Below are 27,563 nucleotides of genomic sequence, written 5' to 3'. Positions count from 1 at the left end.
ACTAATGCTTTCCATAGATGATGGTTATTCGTTCATATCCACTAACAAACCATAACAGTGGAAGTAGAAACATTTACAATCAGTTAGATGAACAAACTGGCCAAGGATGGGAGTCCCAAAAGTTCCTGGATCCATCCCATGTAATTCTGAATCTTTACTTCACTCTTGATTGTTCTTTGCTTAGGTGGTTCCAGCACAGATGACTTCCCAACTGTGGTCAGGAAGGGACCCCCAATTCCGCCAGGAAGAATCCCCACGCTGTGAAGAGCTCAACAGGGATGCCAGCTACGCTCCTGTTTCGGATATGCTTTGTCAAGAGCCTCCCCAAACAGCAGCAGTCTACAATGCCAGTCGAACAAAGTAATTCCTCACTTCTCTAATGCCATGATGGGACGTGCCCAGATAACAGAACCTAAGCAATTCGTAACATAAGGATGCTGTGACGAAGCTATGAAGTTTGTGGTATAAGCGAAGCATTAGATATAAACAGGGCTTTTTTTCTGGGAAAAGAGGTGGTGGAACTCAGTGGGTTGCCAGCACAGGGGGCACATCCAGGTGGGAATGGTGCCCTGGTACCACATGCGCACACGCAAAGTGCGCACACACTTCTGGGACCGCACAATGACGTCACTTTGGGTCAGCTGGAACAAGGGGGGAGTTTTTGAAAGTTTAAATTGCCCTTGGCGAAAATGGTCACATGGGCCCTGCCCCCGCCCCCTGATCTCCAGACAGAGGGGAGTTTAGATGGCCCTCTGCGCCACTGCGCGGAGGGCCATCTAAACTCCCCTCTGTCTGGAGATCGGGGGCGGGGCCACCGCCCATGTGACCATTTTTAACAGGTGCCGGAACTCCGTTCCACTGCGTTCCTGCTGAAAAAAAGCCCTTTGGGGCTAGGCCGCCAAGCTGTAGAATCAAAGAGCTGCAAGTGAGGCTGAAAATGAAGCTGTGAGGATATGATATGGTTGCCAACCTCCAGGTGGTGGCTGGTGATCTCCTGGAATTGCAACTGATTGCCAGGCAACAGAGCTCAGTTCCCCTGGAGGAAATGGCTGCCTTGGAAGGTGGACTTATACCCAGCTGAGGTCCCTCCCCGGCCCAAACCCCACCCTCCCCCACAATCTCCAAGAATTTCCCTCCCTGGAGCTGGCAACCCTATGATAGAAGTCAAACACTGATGGCAAGAAATGCCAAACAGTGAAACACTGAGACACATTTAACCATTTTTTTAATAGATGCCAATTCCAGATTAGAAAATACTTGCAGAATTGGAGGCGAGGCCTGGGAAAAGGGGGGGGGGAAGGAGCTCAGAGGAGATCTAATGTCATAGAATGTGCCCTCCAAAGCTGCCGTGTTTTCCATAGGAACAGCTCTCTGTAGTCTAGCGATCACTTGGAATTCCAGGAGTACTCCAGACCCCACCTGAAGGTTGGCAACCTTCCTAAGTGGGGCAACCTTCCCCACTTCTGTAACTCCCTCTGCCCTTGAATCCCAAAGCCACAGCTCTAGACAAGACTCACCTAGATTTTCAAAGGACTGGCTTCACCCATCCCCTGAAATCCTCAGCCAAGGCTGTGCCCCAGATGCCCCTCCTGTCGTAGGTGAGGTGAGCAGCTACCAGAGCAGAAACACGGCCTTTTTGGTGGTGGCAAGGTGATTTCAGGGTATCTTCCACAAGCAGGTTTGCCTCTTTACTCTCCTGACCATAAAAAAGCTTCAAAATTGTGCACTCAAGAAGCAGAAGGTCCAGCAGTTTGAATCGACGGAGCCAGCTAAGCTGCGCAGCAGAAACTTGGTTTACCAACCCCCGGGTGGGTCCTGAGGATCTCCCAAAATTACAACCGATCTCCAGACTACCGAGCTCAATCCCCCTGAAGAAAACGGCAGCTTTGGAGAATGGACTCCACGGCACCACGTCTCCACTCAACTCTCTCCCTACCTCAAACTCCACCCTCCCTAAGGCACACCCCTAAATCTCCAGGTACTTCCCAAACTGAAGTTGGCAACCCTCACAGAAGCCCTGTCCCTTTTCTTACTATGACGCACCTTCCGATATCCAGTCTCAATCTGTTCTCAGCTGTTTGCGAGGTGCTGGTTCAGGAACTTACCAACGCCTCCCTCAATAGGCTGTGCCCGGAAAACAAGAGTCTACAAAGGTCGAGGGGAGCGTTACGATTTCTATCCAAGCCTTTGTTTAATGCCACCGAAAATGGTTCCTTTTTCTGCCCGTCTCAGTCTCTCTGCAGGCTCTCTCAGGCATCCCACACTTTTTTGTTTCACTCACAGCCTTCTCTAATCTTCTGGGATGACTCAAAACCTCCAAATTCTGGTTCCGCAGGTGTGACTGCACCACTCTAGCAGGCAGCGGGGCAGTCCCCGAGACTCAGCTGCTGCCTCGCACACGCCAGGGCAAATTTAGCCCAAGCCCCACATATTTAGTTGCCGCCCACATTTCTCTTGTGCCTTCTGAAGACTTGGCAGCTGGTGAGCTGGGCTGCTTTTCCCACCTTGAAAAGCCTCCCTTGGGGCCACGCAACCATTGCATGTCACACCCAGGGTAGTAGCAAAATAGTAAAGAGTCCAGTAGCACCTCTAAGACTAACCAACTCCTCCCAAAACCATGCCATCCCCAAGCTCCACCTCCCAAATCTCCAGGAATTTCCCAACCTGGAGCTGGCAACCATAGCCACATTAGGTCTTGTTCACTGATCAGAAGGTTTGACCTTAGTATAGAGCTTGCATGGGGAACCCGGTGGCCTTGTCAAAGCGTCGCCTACTACCCTGGTCATAGATCCAGAAGAGTTAGCCATGTTAATCTGTAGTTGCAAAATAGTAAAGAATCCAGTAGCACCTTTAAGACTAACCAACTTTATTGTAGCATAAGCTTTCAAGAACTACATCAGATGCATCGTCAGTTTCCAAGAACCACAGCTCTCTTTGTCAGATTTGTCAGAGAGCTGTGGTTCTCGAAAGGTAACAATGCATCTGACGAAGAGAGCTGTGGTTCTCGAAAGCTTATGCTACAATAAAGTTGGTTAGTCTTAAAGGTGCTACTGGATTCTTTACTATTTTGCAACTACAGACTAACATGGCTAACTCTTCTGGATCTATGACCAGGGTAGTAGGCGACGCTTTGACAAGGCCACCGGGTTCCCCATGCAAGCTCTATACTAAGGTCAAACCTTCTGATCAGTGAACAAGACCTAATGTGGCTATGGTTGCCAGCTCCAGGTTGGGAAATTCCTGGAGATTTGGGAGGTGGAGCTTGGGGATGGCATGGTTTTGGGAGGAGAGGGACCTCAGTGGGGTATAAAGCCATATTGTCCCCCCCTCCAAAGCAGCCATTTCCGCCAGGGGAGCTGATCTCTGAAGGTGATACCCAATCTCCAGGCCCCACCTAGAGGTTGGCAACCCAAATCATAGCATGACAGCTGGCTGCCCAGTTCACATCTCAGCCACAAACTCACTAGGTGATATATCTCAAGATGGGTAGCCATGTTAGCCTGTCTGTAACAACAGAAAAGAACAAGAGTCCGGGAGCACCTATAAGACTAACAACATTTGTGGAAGGGTATGAGCTTTCGAGAGTCACAGCTCTCTTCTCCAGATACCTAAAGAAGTGCTTTGTGACTCACGAAAGCTCATATTCTATCACAAATGTTGTTAGTCTTATAAGTGCTCCTGGACTCTTGCTCTTGTCTAAATGACATATTGCCTTTGCCCCCCCCCCAAAAGAAAAACATGCTGGGGACATGGGTCATCTTGAGGCCTGGGGAAGAGGAGCCAAGGACTTTAACGAAGTAGACAAAGCTTCTAAATGACCAAGGAAAGTTTTCTGAATGGGCCAGAATTCTTTTTTAGAAGGTGAAACCCCACAAACTTCGAGGGGCACAGGAACAACTGAGACGCAAGACAGATTGCATCTAGGCATTGTGATAAAGTAAAGGTGGGGGCCTGGGAGCCAACTCCAGGCCAGCCTGGACAAGTTTTTCTCCTGACCCCAATGGTGCTTAGCAATTTACTGGAAGCGTTAGCTGATAGGACTGCAACTTTGGTTAGCAGGTCCATATAGCAGAGAAATAGCTAAGCAGACTTTGGGTGGGAGAGGGTGTGTTCCTGCCAGGCCTCTGGTTGTTTTTGAGGGCTCTCTATTGAATGCTGCTGAAAACTAGATCCAGAGGAGTTAGCTGTGTTAGTCTGTGGTTGCAAAATAGTAAAGAATCCAGTGGCACCTTTAAGACTAACCAACTTCATTGTAAGCAGAAGCTTTAGAGAACCACAGCTCTCTTTGTCAGATGCATCTGACGAAGAGAGCTGTGGTTCTCAAAAGCTGATGATGCATCTGACGAACAGAGCTGTGGTTCTCGAAAGCTGATGCTACAATAAAGTTGGTTAGTCTTAAAGGTGCTGTCCTTTGTGATCAGAATGAAATCTGGCTCACAGCTTGGGAACATGTTGAACTCTCCTTTTTTATACCAGGACTGCCCTTGCAGTCTACAGCCTCTTGGTGCTTCTAGCACCAAACCCTAACAACTGGTTCACACATGCAGCCCTCTCATCAAACTCCATGCATTCCAGGCTGCCTATGACTGCAAAAAGAAAACAGCAAGCACTACTAAACGCACCTCACGCTAGGAGAGCCCCCTTCAGAACACTTTCCTTGGAGTAAGCCCCACTGAGTAGACCAGAGTGGGGTGCTCAGTAGACCGGCTTAAGGTTGCTTCCAAGGAGACTTACAGCCAAAACTAATTACAGCTGCTTGGTACAAACCAGGAAAGAAACATTGTGCCTGCATATGACTACAGGTGCTACCTTCAGCCGGGGGACTCTCTGCCACGCAGGGTTGCTAGCTACGGGTGGAGAAGCTGAGATTTGGGGGTGGTGCCTGGGAAAGGGAGGGGCCTCAGTGGAATGGGATGCCAAAGACTCCACCCTACAAAGCTGCCATTTCCTCCAGGGGAACTGATCTTTGTAGGCTGGAAATCAATTGAGATATTGCCAGGCCCCGGTGAGAATAGGGTTACCAGTCTGCAGGTAGTGGCTGGAGATCTCCTGGAATGACAACTGGTCTCCAAACCACAGAGATCAGTTCACCTGGAGAAAATGGCTACTTTGGGGGTGGGGGTGGACTCTATGGAGTTATGCCATGCCAAGGTCCTTTCCCTCCCCAAACCCCACTTTCTCCAGGTTTCACCCTCCAGATCTCCAGGAATTTCCCAAGTTGGAGCTGGAAACCCTAGGTGAGAAGTTTGCAATGACTGCCACAGGAAGTATCGAAGGGCACTCACTTGGGGGGCTTTCAGGGTGAACGCAACAGCTTCACAGACCAATCTGTTATTAGCCACAACGGCTAAAACACATGGCTTATCTGGAGTTGCAGAGCGTCTGGTGGACTTCTGAGCACTCAGGGAGCTGAATCCCTTGAGAGGATCTTTGGATCCTCCCAAGCAGGGCTTTCTTTCCTGGGAAAAGAGGTGGTGGAACTCAGTGGGTTGCCTGGCAGGAAGTGGTGCCCTGGCACCACATGCGCACACACAAAGTGTGCACACACTTTTAGGACCGCGCAATGACGTCACTTTAGGTCAGCTGGAACAAGGGGGGAGTTTTTAAAAAGTTTAAATCGCCCTCGGTGAAAATGGTCACATGGCCGGTGGCCCCGCCCACTGATCTCCAGACAGAGGGGAGTTTAGATTGTCCTCTGCGCCACGGCGTGGAAGGCAATCTAAACTCCCCTCTGTCTGGAGATCAGGGGGCGGGGCCACCAGCCATGTGACCATTTTCAAGAGGTGCCGGAACTCCATTCCACCACGTTCCAGCTGAAAAAAAGCCCTGCTCCCAAACATACCCCCACTCAGTTCCTTTGCTACAGCCGCAAAAGTCACCAATTCTAGCACACCAGCATATGACAGGAGGGGCCGATGCCCATTGGCGAGGGAGGGGTGACCGAGCAGGTCTGATAGCAGAAAGAAGCCAGGTAAGAATATACACTTAAAGTAGGAGAACGTGGCACAGGATTCCACTAAGGGTTGCCACCCTCCAAGTGGTCTCTGAAGATCTCACCGTCTTACAATTGGTCTCCAGGCAAGAGAAATCAGTTCCCCTGGAGAAAATAGCAGCTTTGTAGGGTAGAATCTACGGCATTATATCCCACGGAGGTCCCTTCTTCCTCAAACTCCACCCTCCCTAGGCTTCACCTCCAAATCTCCAGGAATTTCCCACCCCAGAGTTGGCAACTCTGCTCACGTGGCGCCTGTTTGCAACAGACCTGAGGAGATGCTGCTTATCTGGCTGCTAGGGATTCACACGCAGCCAGGAGCTTTTGCCGCTGCTCCGAGACTGGTTAGGCGAGCAGGAAATAGCTGCTCCTTAGGCCGAGGAATTCCAGGAGGGCCAGCCGGGCTTAAGAAGCCCTTAACCTTCAGATTTAGTCACGCTGGCTACTTATTACACAGGCCTGGGATTTTTCCACACCGGCATCCAAGCTGCTTTTTCCTCTTAGGCCGTCGGATGCGGGCCCCTCGGCTTCTCAGGGTGCCATGCTTTGGCCTGCACACATGCTTGGGCAACCCTCACAAGAAAGGGCGGCCTCCTCCGACACACCTCTCAGCAAAGGCCAAAGCTGCCCCCCGCCTCATCCTTTTAAAAATTATGATTCCAGTCAACTAAGGTGCCCACCTTTAGGCCTGTGGTTTTCAAACCATGGACTGAGTCTGTTCGGAACGAAATCTTTGGAATTGTTTAGCACCAAATTCGTTAAGATGTGGCTCCTGGCTCAGAGGAAGGCCTGCTGTTGGGAGAGCTTTCATACCCCAACAGGAAGTCAAGGGGGACAATTCACACTGTGCCCCTCCTGCTGGAAGGGGTGCGCATGTGTGTGCATGCACCTAAACATATGCATGGGGGAGGCTCAGCTAGAACTCCCAGGTGCCCGGTGGTGGGGGGTAACTCCCAGGGATCTGCCCCTTCATTCACTGATCGCCCAGTGATTGGCAGGAGGAAGCAAGCTTCCGGAGGTTGCCCGCCATCAGCAGGCACCTCAGGAACCCACACTGTGCGCACGCTCCCAATCAGTGTGGCGGTGTCAGTTCCAGAAGTGATATCATCGTGCCAGCCGTGGGAGCATTCCCGCGCTTTGTTTGGGGCCAGGTTGGGCCCCAAATGGGCCGAATGGCCCTGTGAGGAGCGCAGGAGTGCTGTCACAGGTGGTGTGGTGACATCACTTCTGGAAGTGACATCAGCACACCGGCTCCGGAGTGCACGTGCGAAGATCGACACGCTGCTGGTATGAGGTAAGAGCTGGGTCCCCAACCCTCCCGGCGGGAGGGTAGACCTGGCAACCCTAAGGTTCACCAAGGGAAGCCATCTTGTCCACCACTCCCCATAACCTTACAGCCTCCCTGACATGAGCTCTGAGGTACTGTTTCTGGAACTCAAGGCCTTGTGTTTGGTTTGCCACCTCTAGATCAGGGAATTCCTGGAGATTTGAGGGTGGATCCTGAGGAGGGGGAGGCCCTTAGTAAATGCCCTAGAGTCCACCCGCCGAAGCTGCCATTTTCTCCAGGGGAACTGATCTCTGTACTCTGCAGATCCGTTGCAATTCCAGGAGCGCTCCAGGCCCCACCTGCAGGTTGGCAACCGTACCCCAGCTCCAGCCAAGGTTGGAAACCAAGGCTTCCCAGGCCTTCCATGTTGTGGGATGAGCACAGAAGGGTGAGCCTCTCCGTTTGGGTTGAGCGAGCGCAGCCTTGCCTAGAGCGGCAAATGGCCAGCCCTTCCACCTCTCTCAGCCGGGCAGACGTAGGAGAGGCGCCTCTTATTGAACGGGAAGTCGCCCTGGACCGAAACGCAGCCAGAGCTGTCAGATGTATCTCTGCTCTCACCGGGGAGGGCACCTGCAGCCATACCAAGAAAGGAATCCTGTGCGACGATGTCCCAGAATAGGGAAGGTTGTTGAATGGCAAAATAAAAGTTAAAGGGCACCAGAAAGACTAACTACATTTCTTTCCCTATGAGTTTTCGTGATTCACAGCTCAGGTTTACTTGACAAAGCGGGCTGTGACTCACAAAAGCCCATAAGGAAAGAAAGGTTAGGCTTTTTGGTGCCTGGGAAGCAAAACCTTTATTTTGTTCAAGCAGACTGGAGTGGAACTCCTTTGCAATCATTACTGAATACTTCCTGGGGCTTGGCCTTCCTCTCTCTCCCCCTTTGGCCTGCCCAGAGCCCACTTTGCAATGCTTCTCTCAGGGACCCTGCTTGCAGTCCATCCTCCATCTGGGCCGGTGCCATTCTGATCTCTCCTTTGGAATGGAAAGATGACGGACACTCCCTCCCAGTGCGTCATCCAGGGAGTTTCTGGCTAATTGGGCTGCCAGAAGTGCATCAGACCCGGGCTGAGTCAGGGTTGCTGATCCCCGGATGGGGACTGGGTTCTCCCGGAATTCCAAATGATTTCCAGACTTAAAGTCATTAGTTCTCCTGGAGAAAATGAGGGCGGACTCCATAGTATTCCATATATTCTAGGTGAAATCCATCCTTAAATCTCCCCCTCCACAGGCACTGCCCCCAAATATCCTGGAATTCCCTAGGCTGGAGTTGGCATCCCTAACTTGGATCCCGTGGATTGGTTCCTACTCTGAGATTGAGATTGGGTTCTACTCTGAGAAAGAAACCATCATTCGGAGTTCCTAAGAAGTGTGAGTCAATGTTTCTTAGAACAGCTACAAAGATACCTTTCCTCTGCTGTATCCTAACCGTCTTTTTTTCCCTGAAAGAATTACGGAGCACGCCACCATCATTAAAATGTCTAGACAGACTGGACAAACCCCAAACACTGCACGCTCCATCCCTCAATGCGACTTTGCAGTTTCAGTACATTTTAAGTGCCTGCGACTGAGGGTTTGACTGGCTTGGTTATCAATACAGCACTCTGGGGACGCTCGCGGATTTCTCAGGCACCTTCCCGCCTGTCCATTCTTGCCAACTGCAGCTAGAAGCTAATCGATGCTTTAATTTAGGCCATCATAATTTTATTGTATCTATGATGCTGTTGTGATCCGCTCTGAGCCTTGGGAATATAAATTTAATAAAATAAATAAAGCGCGGAGGAGCCAGAAAAGGCTGGAAAAGAGTGAAGCCCCCGAGAGGCACCTTCTTATCATCACTGCACTGATGATAAGGGTCAGAAGAGAGAACCCTTTTGAACACCCAAGAAGCTTATAAAGGGTCAGATTCTTGGTCCATTGAGGCAGGCGTTGATTACTCAGATGGGCAGCTGCTCTGAAAGAGCTAAAATTAACAGATCAGAAGATAGATAAATTAATGAAAGATATAAGGGTAATAAAAATGGAAAAATTTAAAGAACTGGAGATGAAAGTAATACTGAAATGGTATAGAACTCCCTTCCAATTATCGTATATGATCAAGGGAATGAAATCGGATTGTTGGCACTGTAATAGAATAAAAGGCTATTATGCTCATTTGTGGTGGGAGTGCTCTAAAGCAACAGTCTTCTGGCAAATGATACTGGAAAAGGAGAAGGAGCTTTGCGATGTTGAGATAAATTTAAATAGTGAGATCCTATTTATGGGCATCTGGGGGAATAATAAAGTACAGTAACACACGGCACCTGTTAAAAGCCATGATCATAGCTGCCCATGCTGTAATAGCGTATGGATGGAAAGATGCCTCTAAATGGACTTTGGAAAGATGGAATTGGTATTTATACTAATGGATTCAATCAGACATTCTATCGATACTAAAACAGGATAAGACATGGGAAAATAAGACGTTAATGATAAGGAAGAAATGGTCTAGATACATAAGATGGGTAAGAGGAGGAGGGACCAACCATGTTATATTAATGAAACTCCAAAGAGTGTGCTCATGGTTAAAGATATAAAGCAGATGATTCTTATGGTCATTCCTCTGCGGGGGGGGGGGGGGAAGAGAAAAGGGGGAAAACAAGTCTGTATCGGATGTATGGATAGTTGCATTTATTCTATATGTATATGTACATGAAGTACAGATTGTATGTGGAGGTAATATAATGCATACATCAGTACAATAAAAAAAATTTTTAAAAAAGAAGATGGGCAGCTGCTCTAAAGAGTCTCAGGGTGTTAGTCTTTCACATCACCTACTGCCTGGGGTTTTTACCTAAAAGAGCAGGGAAAAAGGCAATGCCTATCAGAGGGAAACAACAATCTATAATTTACATATATTTTTGTTTTAATTTATATAAAGTGCAAAAGGTGCTCAAGAGTGCAAATCGTCACAGTTATGATTCAATTCAATAAATATTCTTAATTTCATCAATATTACAAGCAATAAATATTAGAGGTTACAGAATTAGTATCAATCATACTAAAAAGTAGGTAAGTATGCAGTCCTCAATAAATATTCACAAAAATATTATTCTTTTTCCTTTCAGTTGCTTAGAAAGTACTTCTACTGTCGGGAATTCACAAGAGGCCCAACGTATTCTTCCTTCTTGCCATGATGTGCATGAAGTCAATAAAGCCTTAGTTCACAAAACTGGTTGCATTTCGAATTTTCCAAAAAACTGGGCGGAGCCTGACAGGGGCGTGCCAGCATTATATTCCCGTTTCGTGATTAACTCTTTTTCAAAGGCTTATTATAACCATGACAATTTAATGAACATTATCACAAACAGTTTCCAAATGGTGTAGCTTTCAATGGAAATTTGCGTCGAAAGCTACACAATTTGGAAACTGTTTGTGATAATGTTCGCTCTGCCCAGTTTTTTGGAAAATTCAAAATGCAACCAGTTTGGTGAACTAAGGCTTTATTGACTTCATGCACATCTTGGCAAGAAGGAAGAATATATCTTCTTGTGAATACCCGACAATAGTACTTTCCAAGCAACTGAAAGGAAAAAGAATAATATTTTTCTGAATATTTATTGAGGACTGCATACTTACCTACTTTTTACCAATGGTGTATGATTGATTCTAATTCTGTAACCTCTTCTATTTATTGCTTGTAATATTGATGAAATTAAGAATATTTATTGAATTGAATCATAACTGTGACAATTTGCACTACTGAGCACCTTTTGCACTTTATATAAATTAAAACAAAAAAATATATAAATTATAGATTGTTGTTTCCCTACGACAGGCATTGCCTTTTTGCCTTTTGTTTTTGGTTTACTTCGGAGGAGTCCCTGTTTTGGGGCTTGGGGTTTTTACCTGGCAATGATGGGGATTGAACTCGAGATCTTCTGCATGCTCTACAACTGAGCCATGGTGTTGTGCGCACAACACACAGCCCTTTTCCTGTCTTCACTCTCCAAGCGTTGTTAAATTCTGGGGTGGGGCAACCTGCACAGGCTCAATAAGGCTTCCCAGGCTCTTACTCCCAAGGGCAGGTGAGGACAGCAGGGGAAGGCCCCATCCAGATCTCCTGCCCTGAGGCCCACCACCGCACCTCACCTTCCTAAAGAGCCAGCCATGGGGAAAGCCAGTGCCCGGAGCCATAAAGGAGAGGCTGTTCCCTATGTGCCCCTCAGTGTTCCGCCTCTTGAGGTGGCTGCAGGAACTGAAAGTCCCGCCAGCGTGTCTGCTGGGCTTGATTTTTGTTCTCCCCAGAGGCGTGAGTCATTGTGCAAGGGCTAGTTCTTGAAATGAGGAAAGAGGCTGAGCAGTGAAGAAACGAAACCAGCTCCCCAAAAGACAGGACAAAGAATAAGTCATGTGCAAAGTCTTCTGCCTGTGGGGCCACCCTTGAAGACTGCCCAGAGCCTCCCACTGGAGCAGAATGGGGCAGAGCAGCTGTTTTTCTGTGCAAAAGTCGAGGGCCAGGTTTTAACCTTTAAACTAAAGCACTGTCTACTTCAAAATCACATCCATGGCTCCAGCTGCCACTTCTAGAAGCAGATTTTTCAGGGGAAGGGTGAGGAATGAATTTATTTACATGCTTTTGCACAGAAAGTATAGTTAGAGACAGAGGTGGCCCACCCAGTAGGTAGGAAATTGCCTAGAGTGCCAGAGAGTTTGGGGGGGGCAGTGCCAAGGGCACCAATGGTGAGCATCCTCAGAGCACTGCTGTCCAGGTTGCCAGGCTGGTGGGCAAGCAGCTCACTTGGTTGTCGGTGCTGAGCAGCTCTGTGGGAGACTGCAGAGGGAGTTATGTCCAGAACTAGAAGAGATAAGTGTTGCTCTAGGACACCCTTGCCAAATCTCTATGGTCTTTACCATAGAGTGTAAGTGACTATGGTCTTTACCGTTGGGTGTAAGTGACATCACTTCTGTGTTCAGATGCAATCCCTCCCTTCTCCTGCTGCAGCGACTGACATGAGCAGACAAATGAGCCCCAACCCCCTCGGGCTGGCCAGCCTGGGGTGTGTACAGCCTTGGGTGAGCCCTGGTTAGAGAAGAGAGAGCAAGAGCACTGCCTAGACATTTCATAAGAAGAGGGTCTGGAGGTCACAGGGGGAAATAAACAGAGAATGAGCCAGTATTGTGATGCTGCAGCACAAACAGCCAACGTCATTTTTGGCTGGACAAAACAGGAGCATTTCTCTCCCAAGCCTTTCAAAGCAACACCTCATTTAGAAAAGGGTGTTCATTTCTGAGCACCGGAACTGAAGGAGTGCGTTGACAAGTTATAAAGGATTCCGTGCAGGGCTAGGGGAAAAAAGAGGGTCTAGGACAGAGGTAGGCAAGTTGAGCTCTGGGGCCCCCAACCAGCTCACCGGAGCTGACCAGAAGTCCCTCAAACTGTTTAATAATTTGTCAGGAGCATCGGCACCATTCTAGGAAGCCGAGATCAGTTTCTCTCTGGGAAAATGGCTGCTTAGCAAAGCGGACTGTATGACACTAAACCCCGCTGAGGCCCCTCCCACATCCAAACCTCAGCCTCTCCAGACTCCACCCCCAAATCTCCAGGAATTTTCCAAGCCAGAGTTGGCAACCTTCTAGGAGAAATGGATTGTCAAAAGAGACAGTACACGAGCAAGGCAAAGATCCAAAGGAAAATTACAAATACGCATTACAAGTAATATACAAAATCTTTTGGGTAAAATACCTCCTTTAAAAAAATATATGTACAACATCTGATGTGTTTTCATGCATATAATCTTCATTTAACAAGATAAGACTCCATATTGTATACTGGCTTCAAATCTTTCTCCGTTAGTACAAAAATCCCTCCCCTTCTGCTTTATACTTGCTATAGATATTAATTGCTACAGAAAGGAGCTGAATCCCAATTTAGGTGCGAAATCCGCATCAAGCGCAGCGGAGGAAAATTAGCTGGATTGAATCTTCAAAATGGTCAGTCCAACATCTGCAACTCTATCAAGCTGGCTACCTTAGATGAGTCAAGATGGGTAGCTTGTTAGTCTGTCTAGAGCAGCAGAAAAGAGTCACACAGCTCACTTCTTCAGATACTCTGAAGAAGTGAGCTGTGACTCACGAAAGCTCATACCCTACCACAAATGTTGTTCGTCTTATAGGTGCTACTGGACTCTTGCTCTTTTCTGCTACACCGAACACTTTCTGGAAGGCAGGGATGGTAGGTCTTCTGCTGGATAAAAACCCACACGCTTCTACAGTACCCAAAACTCTTCCACCTCAGTGTATCAGGCCCAATCTTGCCCATAAAGTATTGTGTAACTCTGCAGCCAATGCTCTGCCCACAGCGGGAGTGGTCTTCTGAAAGGCAATCTAGACCAGCCTGCTCCTCATGCACCCTACGCCATGAATCTGCAGCAAAGTGGTTAAGTGGTTGGGCTGTGGATCAGCACTCTGCTAGTTCAGTTCCCGTGACTGCCATGAGCTCAGCAGGTGGCCTTGGGTCAGCCACTCCTCTCTGCCCCAGCTCCCCAACTGGATTGTGGGTATTCTGAGGCTTTTGGAGCCTCAGAACTATAACATGCACAAGTGTGCGTATTTACCAAGAACAGTCCCTAGCTTGGGCTATCTGTCTCTGGAACGTTATTCTCCTATTTGGCCTATGGGGAATGCCCTCATTCACATTTCCTTGATTCCAGTTGCTCTCAGTGTCCTTCTTTCAAGGTTCAGTTCGCTTCCCCAGCTCTCTATAAGTTACCATTTCTGAGAAGGGGGAGGGAGATGCCAGTTTCTAGTGCACATGCCATATATTCATGCACGTGAACGGTAAGGCGCCAAGCAGCGCATGTCACATTCTGTAGATACAAAGACCAATTCTGAACTGGGGTAGCAAAACTACAAACGGTTATGGCGTTCCTAAAAGATCTTTTATGGAAAGATGGAAAAAACACTGCCTTGGCTTTTAAACAGGGGGACACATGGCTGCTCAGCAGAGCACAGAATGGGGCCTTCAACTATTGACAGGATGAGAAGGAAGGAGATACAAGCCGGTTCCCTATTTTTAAAATATGCTCCTATTTCTTTCAGGGAACGCAATAATGCTTAGGTGTGCAAAGCCCAGGGTTTCTTGCAAAGGCCACACATTCCTGGCTGGGGGACACTTCCTTAGCTTGCAGCTGCTTTGCTGGTTCCAACCCCCCTGCACATTTTCTCACACCAAGCTGCTATTAGGGGTGTTCATGCAATTCTTCCCTCACTGCTCTACTAAGGTGAACACGAGGGAACCTCCCACCCCCCCACCAGCATTGCAATTTATTTGCTAGACTTTGAGAACAGAGCAAAACTCACCCATTGAAAAATAAGATGTTTCCTGTCCAACAAACCCAACGGTCAGTCATGCCTTATTCCCAGAGAGCCCCAAGAACTGTCACCCCACAAAGGAAGGGGGTCGACAATCTCTAGTAGAAAAGTCTTAGGGCTTAGCAGGGTAGGAGCCAGGCCAGATAAAGTCATATACCATCAAAAGATATTTGTAGTGTAGGTAAGGCTTTTAAAAGTCTCCTACTGGGGAAAAAGCTTTCTTGGCTCAGTGTCCCAATTCTACTCTGCCCACTTCCATTCGTGGCTACCTCCATGGCCTAAAACTTATGAACCACTGAAAAGGAAAATGTTACATCCACATCCAGTCTAGAAAATGAGAGAACACGTGTGATGCGTTACTAAAGCAAAAATTCCTTTGATCTCAGAAGGTGAGAAAAGAGTTCCAGGTGATGCAGAAAATCAAAGCGAAGGCAATCCAGCTTTGTGATGCTGCAGCAAGAAAGGCCAATACCATGCCCAGCTGCCTTAAGAGACTATGCTGAGCTGCTTCTCCCTGCTTCGCCATCAGTCAAACTGCCACCAAATTAAGCCAGGGGCTCGAACGACCTTCTCAAAATGACCTCCTTGCATTCTTGACATCCTTCTCAACCCAAAACTCTAAATCACAGCCTCTCAGACTCCCTTTAACAGCATTCTAAAGTTTTTAACTTTACAGCAGCCCTCAGGCCCTGATCCCCCTTAACCAGTTTGGCCAGCTCGACTTCGAGTTTTGCGTCCCCCAGATACCTGGACTTTACAGCTTTCTGGACTTTACTGTTTCAGCCTTGAAGAAAAGAGATTCCCGGCTACAACTGGGCAACTTCTTCCAGTGTTGAAAAGAGTCCAGTAGCACCTTTAAGACAAACCAACTTTACTGTAGCATAAGCTTTCAAGAACCACAGCTCTCTTCGTCAGATGGCATCTCGAAAGCTTATGCTACAATAAAGGTGGTTAGTCTTAAAGGTTCTACTGGCCTCTTTACTATTTTGCAACTACAGATTAACACGGCTAACTCCTCTGGGTCTAATCCTTTTTACAGAGCTTCTTATCTGCAAAGTACATCTCAGTCTTTACAGTTTTGAGGCCATCCCTCTTCTTTCCATTTTATAGATCTGGGCCCAAGGCTTCGAGGCAGTGGCACGACGGATAAGCAGCAAAAGGAACCTGGGATTCGAATCCAGGCCCCCTTTTTTTCCTCCTCTCTTTCAATAACCTCTTTCCTGCTTCTGTAGGCTTTTGGGTAGTTACAATTTTAAGAAATAACAGTCCAACAAAATCCAGCTCAACAACGATGAGCAGTGGATAAAGGAAAATGTTAATATTTTTGGAAGCAAAGATGTATGGAAGTACCTTCACTGCATTTAGCTGAAATATTTGTTTTCCTCTCTTCTGGAGATCAGCCTCTGGGGGAAATAATGGTTCCAGAAGTATGAAGCAGCTGTGATCTTATCGAGAACACCCTTTCCCCCAGAACAGATAAGAACATGAGAAGCGTGAATCACACAGACCAAGCCCCACTTTCTGTTTTCCAGAAGGACCACAAGAAGGGGCACAGAGGCCAAACTCCCCCACCCCAACAATCTCTTTAGCTGTCATGACCTGATAGGCCCAGATCAGCCTGAGCTAATTCTAATGTGCAGCTGGATACGTTTTCTGTTGTGGGGGGGATACAAAACTGGGTAGCAGGAACTACGTTGGAATGCTTAAAGAAGGAAGTTGTTTCTTTAAAGTTTGGTTAAAATTGCTGTCATCCCCCCCTCTTCTTTCCAGCTAGAAAAGATTCTGGGCTGTGTTTGCATGTGGAGTATGCCGGCTGCTTGGACAGCACAGTGGTTAAGTGGTTGGGCTGTGACTCAGTACTCTGCTGGTTCGACTCCCACTCCTGCCATGAGCTCAGCAAGTGATCTTGGGAAAGCCCCTCCTCTCAGCCCAGCTCCCCAGCTAGATTGTGGGGATAACAACATCACTGACTTCGTTTAGCAACCTGAGTTGGCACTAATCTGTCCAGAAGGGCAGTATATAAGCACACGTTGTTGTTGTTGTTGGACTAAGTAACATAAATAATATGCTGAAAGAAGGAAATAGAAAGAAAATAAGAAAATAAGAAAATGGGGGGGGGAGAGCAGGAAGCTGTGTGTGTGATATTTCCAGATAGTCTCCTCTGATACAAAAAGTGAGTTACCTGCCCTCAAGAGGTCTCCCACTAAGCCTGCTGTAGTACAGTGTTTAAGTGGTTGGGTTGCAAATCAGAACTCTGCTGGTTTGACTCCCACTCCTGCCGTGAGCTCTGCAGGCGGCCTGGGCTAAGCCACTGCTCTCAGCCCCAGTTTTATTGTGGAGATAGTAACAACACAGACTTCATTCTCTGTTCTGAGTGGGACACTAATCTATCCAGAAGAGCAGTACAGAAGCACAGTTGATTTGTTGTTGTTGTTAAACTTAGAGCCTGGGGAACATGGCTGGGCAAGGTTGCTCAACTCATAACAGTGTACTTATATACTGTCCTTCTGGACAGATTAGTGCCACGCTCAGAGTGGTGAACAATGTCAGTGTTGTTATTATCCCCACAATACAGCTGAGGAGCTGGGATGAGAGGAGGGGCTTCCCCAATGCCACCTGCACAGTTGGTGGCAGTAGTGGGAGTTGAACTAGCAGAGTGCTGATTTGCAACCCAGCCACTTAACCTCTATGTTACAGCAGCCCACCAGTCACTATGATCATGGTCAGGAGAAAGCCAGGTGTGGCCAAGGGCCACACAGTACTCTTTCTCCAGTCTGTCTTGACTCTCTGCAGTGTCTCTCCATCAGACACTGAGCATAACAAAGGGCCAAGCTAGAAGTGATGAATTACACTTGAATGGCAAGTGAACAGACTCACATGCATTCCTCCCTGTTCACTTGCGCTCCACTTGCACTCCACTCGATCCGTCAGTTCTAGCTTGGCTCAAAGAGCATTGCAAGAATGCCATTTGCTTTCAGCTACCAGCGGCATGACAGGGGATTGGCACCTTGTGGCTTTGACCTGGCTGGCAGTCCCATGTGCCCAGAGGGGATCGGGGCTGCCATTGCTTCAAGTGTCAAAATACCATGAACCGCCAATGGCATTGCCTGCCTCCCTTATTCAATTGTCTCGCTGTTCTTTGATGCAAACATCTAGTCTTTAAGCTGTTGGCAATCCCACCCAACACTTCGAGTGATCCTCACACTTAGCGTTAAGCAAACAGCCCTTGGATCCCAGGCGATTGTCTTCTCCTCGGGCTACAGTTACCTCCCCCTTCAGTTCTTCTCCCCCCAGGTTTCATTCCAAGCATCATAAAAGGTTAGATAAACATTGGTCAGGAGTGGTGGAGGGTCAGAAATACCTTGCCAGTAATCGGCAGGGCCAGCGAGCTGGACAGGATGACGTTACGCAAGGAGAACGTCCATCCCTCCAACTGCCAGAGCCTGGAGCCGAAGCAAAGCAATGGGACCTGCTCCAGGAGGCCTCTCAACCACCATCTGGGGCCGACTCCCTTGTGGCTGTCAGCCCTCTCCAGCTGTCTTGCAGCCGCGTCAGCCTAGAACAGCAAGAGGGTTTCATTTTGTTGAAAAAATCAGCTAACCCTGGTGATAAGAGAGCCTCATTGCCAGTCCCATACGGGCATTAAAATCACCAGCTACAACGATTGAAACCGTTAATCACATTTTGTTATTTTGTGAACATCACTCTTCATTTCGGGATCTTTGGATCTTTCCCAGTTTGAGTAAATACCAAATGATTGAACCTTGAGCTGTATCCCTTCTACTGGCTGATGTTAACCCCATAGTTATGTGATCTTGTGGCCAAATTTTTATCTATTGTAGTATCTCTGAGACTATCCTTTGCTATATATTAATGGGATAATTAGGTATTGATGATATAACTTTCCTTTATTTGTTGTTCTTTGTTACTGATGTATGATCTGTGATTTTATAATACTGCAGCGTTTGGTGCAAGACCTCAGACTGAAGAAACTTAACTGTTAATAAAGGAAAGGGTTGCCAACATCCAGGTGGGGATTTCCTGGAATTACAACTGCTCTCCAGGCTACAGTGGTCACTTCCCCTGGAGAAAATGGCTGCTTGGAAGGGTGGACTCTAGGGCATTATACCCCACTGAGGTCCCTCCTCTCCCTAACCCTAAACTCCCCAGGATCCATCCCCAAATCTCCAGGAATTTCCCAACCCAGAGTTGGCAACCCTATTTCCACATAGGTCACAGCTGGAAATCAAAAAGGGTTCATGGAACATCACAGCTGACACGCGCTCAGAGGATTGCGAGGCCAGACCCAAAGAGAGTCCAAGGTGCTTCAGGGTTGAGCAAGGCAACAAGCAAGATTTCTGCATCTGTTTTGAGAGGCAGGTGCCTAGTCCTCATATTTAACAACACATGTGAAAGCGTGATGGAGAAAGAGCTGACTACATCAGACGCAAGCGCAGGGAAAGGGCTGTTTATGTTATCTTGCATTATGCCCTGGAGTTTTTCCAAATATTGAGGTTCTCTGAGGGCGGATTGAGGATCCAAAATGCACATGACATTGCAAGCCCAAAGCATCCCCCATCGTGTAATTTAGCTGCAAAAAGCAGCCACTGGCAGGACTTGATAAAGCTCAGAGCTGCACGTTGAGGTTACCCTTAACTCTCTTGGCTGCACCATTTTCCTGACTGAAAATGCCTCCTCGGTTTTTTAGTCCTAGTAGACAAAAAGGACAGATGCCAATTCTCCCCCTGGCCAGTGACAGTGGGAACCCAGGAAAAGATGGGTGTGCCTTGCTTGGGACAACAAAGTGCCATGTACCAGTCCTGGGTCACAGAATCAGAGAATCATAGGGTTGGAAGGGACCTTCAGGGTCATCTAGTCCAACCCCTGCACAACGCAAGAAATTCACAACTACCTCCCCCCATACACTCCCAGGGACACCTACTCCGTGTCCAGAAGATGGCAAAACACCCTCAGGATCCCCAGCCAAACTGGCCTGGGGGAAATTGCATCCTGACCCCGAAGTGGCGACCAGCATTACACTGGGTGTGTAAGAAGGGGCCAGAAGAATAAGCATTCATGAAACCCTTCCTGCCCTCCTTCTCATGATCAACAGGGTCAGCCTTGTTCTCTGGGGTCCTGACCTCAAACCGTATCACCTGCCGCTTTTTAAAGTCAAAGCCATTCCTGCGGTTCCAGATGCCCAGCATTGTGGGGCTATTCAGTCCTGAAACGTTCTCTTGCATTTGGACTCCCTTCGCCATGGTCATGTTCGATGGCTGTATCATAGAATCCTAGGGTTGGAAGGGATCTCTAGGGTCATCTAGTCCAACCCCCAGCACAATGCAGGAAATTCACAGCTACCTCCCCCCTCCCCCACACACCCCGTGACCCCTGCTCCATGCCCAGAAGATGGCAAAACACCGCCAGGATCCCTAGCCAAACTGGCCTGGGGAAAATTGTAGCTTTGGATTGGTGCAAGGGAGTCCGTGGCCCTCCAGGCCCGGCTTAGGACAGCCTTGCAAAAGTAGGGATTATGGGGGCGTGTGCCCCCCCCCACACTCTCTCACACACATACAGAGCCCAAAGTATCCAGGACGTTGCTTGCTGCATCTCTGTTCTACCTTTGCCACATTCTAGCTGGGAAATCATACCCCAAACAATGACTCATACAGAAACACCAGGGAGAGGAGACTCATCTAGATGCAGAGAATTTTCCCTCTTACAAACTATGAGAGTATACTAGATGTTCCATGCAGTTCCACTTATTCTAACTCTGTGATTATCACGTTCTCATTTAAACAGAGAGAGGGAGGCGCTAATTAACCCTTTCCCCTCCTGCCGATTTCCTGCCAAAAACTCCCTCCTGCTTTCATCCTTGCTAGAAAAATGTATGGGTATTTTTTCCTGCAAAATAGCAAAAGCAACTTTGGGGCCAGCAATTTATGGCACAACACAGAAAAGGTGTAATGATTTTAAGTAAATGTGTGCATGTGTCTTTAAATGCTTGGTGTGGCATAAGTGAAGAGTGGGGGTGAAAGAGAGGGAGGAGTGAGTGAGATGATTGGTTGATGACTGAGAGGGTGGGCGGAGTGAGGGCAGTTTTAGACTGAGGGCCAAGCTACAAGTGACACCTGACACAGGTTGGACACTTGTCAGCTTCCCTCAAGTTTTGATGGGAAATGTAGGCAGCTTGGCGGAATGTTGGGCAAGTGCCAGTTGAAAAGTCCATTGGACAGCAGTCAGGGAGCCAAGCTGCAAGACCAGGATTGCCTACATTTCCCACCAACACTTGAGGGAAGCTGACAAGTGTCCAACCTGTGTCAGGCATCACTTGTAGCTTGGCCCTGAGAGTGGAGAGAAAAGATTCAGTCAGGGCAAGAGAGGCAAGCTGCGTGCAGCCTTAGCATGTTTAAGCATTTCTGTGAAAAATATCGAGTCCGGTTTTAGCAAGCAAGCTGTGTGCAGCCCGAGTATTTTTAAGCAGTTCTGAGAGAAATATGACCCATGTGGAAGCCTGAACTGTGTTTGTGAAAGAACATTCAGTCAGGGAAAAGCAGGCAAACTGTGTGTGTGCCTGAGAAAAGGCCTTACTTGTAACTGAGAGAGAAATTAATATGAAAAGCAGGCAAGCTGTGTGTGAAGCCTGAGAGAAGATCTGTGTGACGGGGTTTAAGTAAAGTAACTTTAAGAACTGAGAATTACTCTTTGGAAACCATCAAGCTTAAGAAATAATATGAAACCGATACACTTCTTATAAAAATAAAAGTTTATTTTGGGGTTTTTTTATATCCCAGAGTATCTGTCATTCCTATATCCCATTCCTATCCTCAGGGCCACATAGTACCATGAAAAAGCCTGACCCTTGGGCACATTACTAAAAAGAGGTATTTAAATAAAATATCTTGGAATATAATATACCCGGTGGCAGCAATCTACCCAGAGGGTGTAAGAAAAGGCTTAAAGACCAAATCTACCCAAGAGAAAAAAGGGGTTGTAACAAGGGGAAAGACCCCCCCCCCAATACGGCCAGTCTCCCCTTTAAACTGCATGGCTACCTTTTGTTCCGAACACGTTCTGGGGTGTGTGTATGTGGAGGGGGGGGGTAATCTCAGAACTGCTTGGAGGGTGCAGCTGCACCACTCTAAAACAAAACAAAGTACACCTTCAAATTTAATTCACAAAACCCAAGTGTGCATCGGCTCAGGAGTTTAGAAAATAGTAAAGAGTCCAGTAGCATCTTTAAGACTAACCAACTTTATTGTAGCACAAGCTTTTGAGAACCACAGCTCTCTTCATCAGATGCAACTTTATTGTAGCATAAGCTTTCGAGAACCACAGCTCTCTTCATCAGATGCAACTTTACTGTAGCATAAGCTTTCGAAAACCACAGCTCTCTTCATCAAATGCAACTTTACTGTAGCATAAGCTTTTGAGAACCACAGCTCTCTTCATCAGATGCATCTGACAATGAATCTGACGAAGAGAGCTGTGGTTCTCGAAAGCTTATGCTACAATAAAGTTAGTTAGTCTTGAAGGTGCTACTGGACTCTTTACTATTTTGCTACTACAAACACGGCTAACTCCTCTGGATCAGGAGTTTGGGACACACTGCTTTAAATGCAAGATCCAAGATCAGTAGCACCTTAAAAGAGCTTTGACTCTAGAAATCCCATACTCTGGAAATCTTGGTCTTCAAGACGCTAATGGACTTGAACCTTGCTTGTCTACTGCAGACCAACATGGCTACTCACCTGAATAAGCTTTAAAGAGATTACCTCCCCATGTTCTACAGGGGCCAAACGCAGGATTTTCCTCCACCTCCCAAACATTGAGAGGGGAGACTTCCTTTCACCACAGCGGTGTGTGTGTGTGTGGGGGGGGGGCTCTTGCTGCCGTTTCCATGCCAACTCCGACAAAGTTTCTCTTCTGCTATTTTCAAGCAGCCCTCCTTTCTAAATCTCATGAGGGACACTGCGTGAAGACGCTTGCTTCTCCTTCCTTCCTCTCGCGCTTTCTGCAAATCTAAGCAATTCCGGAGACGCAGCTTAAGCGACACTATCCGTGCCCTCTTAAGTCCTTGTTGATATAAGAACGTAACAAGGATTCACCGAAGTCCAGCTCCTGGGAACCCACAAGCAAAGCATGAAAATTCTCCCTTGCCCCACTGCTTCAACACATGGAGGTTCCATTTAGCCATCAACAAACCTATCCATACACTTAAATTCGAAACCGACTAAGCCAGTGACCCTCACCACATCTTGGGAGCAGTGAACTCCATAAGTGATTTATGCGCAGGGTTACGTGCACTAATATACAATGCATGATGAAAGCGCCCCCCACCCCCATTAGCCTGTTTACTTAGCCTGTATTATCAAAACCGGTAGAGAATGGATGTACTGAAACCACAAATGAGCCCAACGTTTGTCTTTCCAGCGTTTGAGAGATAAGCTTCCCTTGAGCTTGCCTTTGCCTCCAGATTAAAACAAGATACATTGGATCAAGAATTCCATAATTATTAACACGGATAGGCAACATCAAAGACCACGCTAGCATTGGGGGGAGAGGAAGGAAGGAACTGGGGATGTCGAGGAGCAGGTACTTAGACCCAGAGGGAACTTCATTATAGGGCCCAAAAGACAAATAATTGGATTTAGATATGAGCAGCCCCGAGGTTCAAAATCCCCTCTGAGGTGACTTGGACAAGCCTCTCTTTTGCAGTTTCGGATCCCCAAATGGAAAATGGGAATTGTGGAGGCCAGCTTCGCCGAGTGGTTTAGAATGGCAATGGCCACAAGCATTCCAAAGCTCGTTGGAAGTTAAAGACAGCTAAAAATATGCTGAAAACGGAAAGCACGCTTCTCAGATTGTGCTCTTAAAGAAGAGGATGTGGCTTGGACTATTCCGTCCGTGGCCCCTTTCATTTCCGCTGGTCACACAGTTTCTCACAGTCATACACACACACACATTTTCACACACACACACAACTGGCCCACGGAAGTTTTTCATCTGGACTTCATGTTGCTTAACAGTTTGTTAAGCTTGCCCAGACTGCAGAACTGTCTAGTGGGCCAGCACTCCTGAAAAACTGGTATGCTGCTCAAGGGCTAAATGCTATTAAGAGCAACAGAGAGGAAAGGGGGGCGCATCTGGGGGTTATCCCACTCCCGAGACCAGCTCTGGGTTGGATGCCAGCTAAGCCACATGCAGCCCTTGGGCCAACACATTTGCCTACCTTGGCCCTACAACATCTAAAACTGGGGTAAAAGTAGAACATAATTCAAAACCAAGCACTATCTCAAGCCACTAGCTGCCAAACACCAAGGAAAATAGGAATGTCTTCAGCTGGCCCCTCAGTCTCAGAAGGGCAGGCAGCAGGCCAACAGCAGCAAGCGTTGCGTTCTACAGGAGAGGCACCACCACCAAACAGGCTCTGCTCCTTGCGTCCGTATCTCTGATTGGGAGGCAAAGACAGTAGGGGTTCTGTCTCACATTTGGGCAGGCTAGTATGAATGACCCTTATTGTATATATTCTACTGTTCTATTGTTTTGTTTTAAATTTTGTAATCCGTCTTGAGAAAGGCAGACTATAGACGAAATAAAATAAAATTTGATTCTTAAGGACAGCCAAAAAGACAAATAAGTGGGTATTAGATCAAATCAATCCTGAATTCTCCCTAGAAGCTAAAATGGGGAAACCGAGGCTATTGTACTTTGGTCACATCATGAGAAGACAAGACTTTCTGGAAAAGTCAATAATGCTAGGAAAAGTGGAATGCAGTAGGAAAAGAGGAAGACCTAATATGAGATGGCTGGATGCAATAAAAAGAAGCCGCGTCCTCCAGTTTGCAGGATGTGAGCAAGTCCGTTAATGATAGGACGTTTTGGAGGTCTCTCATTCATAGAATCACCATCGGTCGGAGGTGACTCGATGGCACATAACACACACAAGGGTAAGAACATAAAGAGAGCTTGGCGCATCAATCCACCAATCCACCTGATCCAAAGTCCTGCCTTACACAACAGCCGGCCAGGATTTGAGCCTGGTGGCACCTTAGAGACCAACAAGATTTTCAGATCAAAACGTTTGAAAGCGGGAGTTCCCTTTTTCAGACACCAACCAGCGGCCAACCAGTTAACCTGCAGGGCCCTCCCATGCTGCTGCCTCCCAACGCTAAGATTCAAGGATTTGCTGCCTCAGTAGAAAGAGGCTCCCCTTCAAACTCCAGGGCGAGTGGCCGCCGATGGACCTTTCCTCCATGATGTGCATTTCCTTTAGTTTGTCCCAAACCGATTTCTTAACAAATACATCAGGTGCCTCCAGGGCTTTTTTTTCTGGGAAAAGAGGTGGTGGAACTCAAGACCGCACAATGACGTCACTTTGGGTCAGCTAGAACAAGGGGGATGATTTTTAAAGTTTAAATTGCCCTTGGCAAAAATGGTCACATGGCCAGTGGCCCCGCCCCCTGATCTCCAGACAGAGGGGAGTTTAGATTGCCCTCTGCACGCACGGAGGGCAATCTAAACTCCCCTCTGTCTGGAGATCAGGGGGCGGGGCTACCGGCCATGTGACCATTTTCAAGAGGTGCCAGAACTCCGCTCCGCCGTGTTCCCGCTGAAAAAAAGCCCTGGGTGCCTCCAAGTTCTAGCATTATGTAAGAGGGAGAACATCCACTTTGTCCACCCCAGGCATCATTTTATAAACCTCTATCATGTCCCCCTTTAATCATCTTTTTTTCTAAACTGAAAAGTCCCAGACTCGTCGACCTTTCCTCCTAGGAAAGGTGCCCCAACTCCCTAACCATCTTGGTGTCCCTCTTCTGTACTTCCTCCAGCTCTGCAATATCCTTTTTGAGATACGGTGACCAGAAAAGGGGAAGGGAGCACTACCTGGAATGTTGAAATCCATGTTGGTACTGAGTTGTATTTTACTGGTTTTAGTCGTTGTAATTTATCTATGATTGTAACCCGTCCTGAGCCTGCTTGTGGGGAGGGCGGGCTAGAAATCCAATCAATCAATCAATCCATCAACTGCAGGCAGTCTTCCAAAGGAAGCTCCACCATAGCTTTATACAAGGGCATGGCGATACCTGCCTTTTTATTTTCAGTCCCTCTCTGGCTCCCAGCTGCTTTAGGGTTTGAAAAATAAACACTAGCATTTATACGCATAACAGTTATACTGGCATATTGATGACACATGGCGTTGCCAGCTCTGGGTTGGGAAATTCCTGGAGATTTGGAAGGGTGGAGGCTGAAGAGGGTGGAGTTTGGGGAGGCGAGGGACCTCAGCAGGGTGTAATGCCATAGAGCCCACCTTCCAAGACATCCATTTTTTCCAGGGGAACTGATCTCTATCACCTGCAGATCAGATGAAATTCTGAGAGCTAGCTCTCCAGCCACCACCTGGAGGTTGGCAACACTATCAACAACGAAGTTTCCCAGAGCAGAGCAAAAATCTCTGCAAAGCCCAGGTTTGGGTGGGGGAAGGAAGAGTGCCAGGCAGGGTGCCCGCAAGGCGCCAACTTGCAACCTCCTGGATTCGACTAGTTAAGAAGTCTGCGTCGCACCGGATCTGGGCCGAGCGGGGAGGGGAGGGGACATCCCAACGGGAGTCTGGGAGACCTGCCAAGCGCTCCAACCCCCCCGCCCCAAGTGGGCACAGAAGCCCCCTCGGCACCTCCAGCGCAGGGTGCAGCCCGTGGCCTCCCTCTGCCTGCCCCCCAGTCCTGCTTCGACGGCCCTACCCGAGGGGTCTCGGCGGGTGGGCGGGCGGGGACCCCTCGACCCTCTCCGGCCTGCTGCCCCCCGCTGGGCGGCGGCGCCCGCGGGCGCCTCCAGGGCGCGGCGCTGGCCGGCGGTCCCCCTGCGGTCTCACCTGGCTCCCCGTCGCGGCAGCCGCTGCTGGCTCCGGGCTGGGCGTCCGACTGAAGCTTCCGCGGGGAGGAGCCAGCCCGCCCCCGACGGGCTGCGGGCGGGCGGGCAGGTGCCTCCCTTCCGGGCGGCGGCGGCGGCCCGTCGGCAGCCGCCGGGCCCTGCGCCGCGGGGTGTCCCGCCTGGCCGGGGCTCACCTGCGTCACTCCCGGAGCCGCGCACCTGCCCGGAGCTCCTCCCTGGCCGAGCGGCTGTGCCAACCGGTGCCCTCCTCCAGCTGTCACCTGCGCCCTCACCTGCCCCCCCCCAATTTCTAGCAATTGGCCCCCCTGCACCGTGGAGCCTGCCCCCCTCACCTGTGCCAGCCTTGAGCCTCTGGTGGGCCATGCTTCTTTTCCGCAGCAACGATGTCCTTCTGTTTTTATTTTATTTATTGCAACGAACTCCAGGGTTGCAGAGGCGGGCAATGGCAAAGTACCTCCCTCAGTCTCTTGCCAGAAGTCAGCTATGACTTGAGGGCACTCTCTTCCGCACCTTACTTATAGTCCGCCTTTCTCACTGAGACTCAAGGCGGATTAGGCGCTCTTCTAGACAGAGGAGTGTCTGCTCAGAGCCCTGAACAGCGTTATTATTATCCCCACAATACAGCCGGGGAGTTGGGGCTGGGAGGAGTGACTTATTATTGTTTTTCTCACCCCTTTCAAACATACATCAGCGCCAATAAAGTTGCCTTCAGTACACAGCAGAGAGGCTTTGTGTTTCAGAGCAGGGGCTAGAGGCAATATTTCACAGCTGCCACATCAGAAGTAGTGTTGGCTCACAGTGTGCTTATATTCCACCCTTCTAGACAGATTCATGCCCCACCCAGAGCGGTGAACAAAGTCAGGGTTATTATTATTCCAACAATCCAGCTGGGGAGCTGGACTGAGAAGGGTGGCTTGCCCCAAGGCCGCCTGTTGAGTTGAACCATCAGAGTGTTGATGCACAGCCCTAGCACTTAACCACTATGCTACAGCAGCTCC

At 48.5% G+C, this 27,563-nt stretch overlaps 1 protein-coding gene across 1 annotated transcript in view; it reads right to left on the bottom strand.

The window, feature by feature from the left end:
- Positions 1 to 26,594, bottom strand: part of IRF5 (interferon regulatory factor 5) — a 51,914-nt gene extending 25,320 nt beyond the window's left edge. Inside the window, exon 1 of the mRNA XM_054989416.1 lies at positions 26,546 to 26,594. The gene's annotated coding sequence lies outside the window, so the exon portion shown is untranslated. The remainder of the gene's footprint in view (positions 1 to 26,545) is intronic.
- Positions 26,595 to 27,563: the final 969 nt, after the last annotated feature.

This window comes from Eublepharis macularius, chromosome 9, assembly GCF_028583425.1.
Source record: "Eublepharis macularius isolate TG4126 chromosome 9, MPM_Emac_v1.0, whole genome shotgun sequence".
Taxonomy (NCBI): domain Eukaryota; kingdom Metazoa; phylum Chordata; class Lepidosauria; order Squamata; family Eublepharidae; genus Eublepharis; species Eublepharis macularius.
The sequence above is the reverse complement of the archived record's forward strand: the minus strand, read 5'-3'. Positions and strand labels throughout refer to the sequence as shown.